The sequence below is a fragment of the Anopheles cruzii genome, unplaced genomic scaffold (genome assembly GCF_943734635.1).
Source record: "Anopheles cruzii unplaced genomic scaffold, idAnoCruzAS_RS32_06 scaffold03173_ctg1, whole genome shotgun sequence".
Taxonomy (NCBI): Eukaryota; Metazoa; Arthropoda; class Insecta; order Diptera; family Culicidae; genus Anopheles; species Anopheles cruzii.
Window position 1 is genome coordinate 879 of NW_026456758.1, and position 1,507 is coordinate 2,385.

General features: G+C 48.4%; 1 long non-coding RNA gene across 1 annotated transcript; it reads left to right on the forward strand.

Moving 5' to 3' along the window:
• Window positions 1–286: 286 nt before the first annotated feature.
• Window positions 287–1,501, forward strand: LOC128276947 (uncharacterized). Its single transcript, XR_008269377.1, has 3 exons — window positions 287–411; window positions 879–1,194; window positions 1,268–1,501. It is a non-coding gene; the product is annotated as an uncharacterized LOC128276947 (long non-coding RNA).
• The last annotated feature ends 6 nt before the right edge of the window (window positions 1,502–1,507 follow it).

Below are 1,507 nucleotides of genomic sequence, written 5' to 3' on the forward strand. Positions count from 1 at the left end.
CGTCCAAGTTCTCATATAATCTCTCATCTTTTACAGCTAAAATTTTGTTTCGCTTCCGCAACAGAATGCCACCCGTCGAACGGCACAGTTTAACAAAGAAACGGCTGACAAACATCTCGTGATGAGGAGGCGGGCCTGTCCAAGAGGCCATCGGAGGCAGTTCCAGATGAGCAGTTCCTCAGGACTACGGAAGAAGAGCGTGAAACGGTGGCATACCTCGTGCGCCATATGACGCACGAAGCCAACGAAGCCCGAAAATGCTGCAGCAGATCCTGACATTGGGCCCGTTTTTCACGGGCATGGTGAAGGATCCGCGGTCGGTGTTCCAGGATCCACAGTGGGAGATCAAACCCACAAATATCGTTAATGGTCGTGGTGAAGTGGTCGGATCATTCTGGCATCGCGGTTCATGTAAGTGTGCTTCTTTCTGACATATAATTGCTGTATTATTGCTTTATACAATATACCTTATATACAAAACATAACTAGTAACAAGGTGTTGAATAATTGCAGACAGCAGGTTTCGCGAGGTCGGAAATTAATAGGACTTTATTTGTCTAGAGTTTTAGCGCGACTGACTTATGTGGCTATAAATGAGAGAGGCAGTGCTGCCGACTGGCAGTGCTGCCGACTGGCCGTACTGCCGACTGGCAGTGCTGCCGGAACTACTACATTGCAGGAACGCAATTTTCAACACAAGGCTTGGTTTTGAACAGCCCCATCAATGTGTTGTGTATTACATGTCTTCTAATTCTGCAACAATTTCGCGCTTAGTGGCTGCATGACAACGGCAGCGTAGGTCGTATTGCTCTTTGCTGTCTCTCATTCAAAAAATCTACGAACATCATATCACACTACTATTTATACTATCATTACAGAAGCCGGAATTAAAGCACAATCGCCATTGACCATTGACATCGAAGACATCGACTACTATCTCCACGTTCGACAACGTGCTGTTGGCGCAGCTTGCGCACCCCGATTTTCAGGCATGGGTTGTGCTTGCACAGTTAATAGACGCTACCGGGGAACCGGGGGAAGCTTTTGTTGTGAGTATACTTTGCGATAAAAGTAAACCGCCCGCACCGGTTCTCCTCGGCCCGGTGTGTGAGGAAGCCGACCGGTTACGTCAACGCGCAAACATTGAAACACGAGCTGTGCTTGCCGATGCAGAGGCACGTGCGCTCGTGGAAGGTAGGATTCGAATATTGGCTTCGTATTAACTTATGTGACTGTTCGTAATACTTGTTTTCATTATACCCTGCAGAGACGTTCGCACAAAACGCATACCACGGATGCACAAAATGCACAATTGAGGGTGTGAGATTCGGTCGAAGAGTTTCCTTCCATGATAACACCGCCGCGCAACCCCGAACGCACCCGTCGTTTGTGGGACACGCATATGAGGGCACAAACGCACACCCACGACGACACCGTTGGAGCTGCTGGGTATAAATCTCATTAAGGATGTCAGTATTGCAGACGATCGGCATGTGCTCCATTTAGG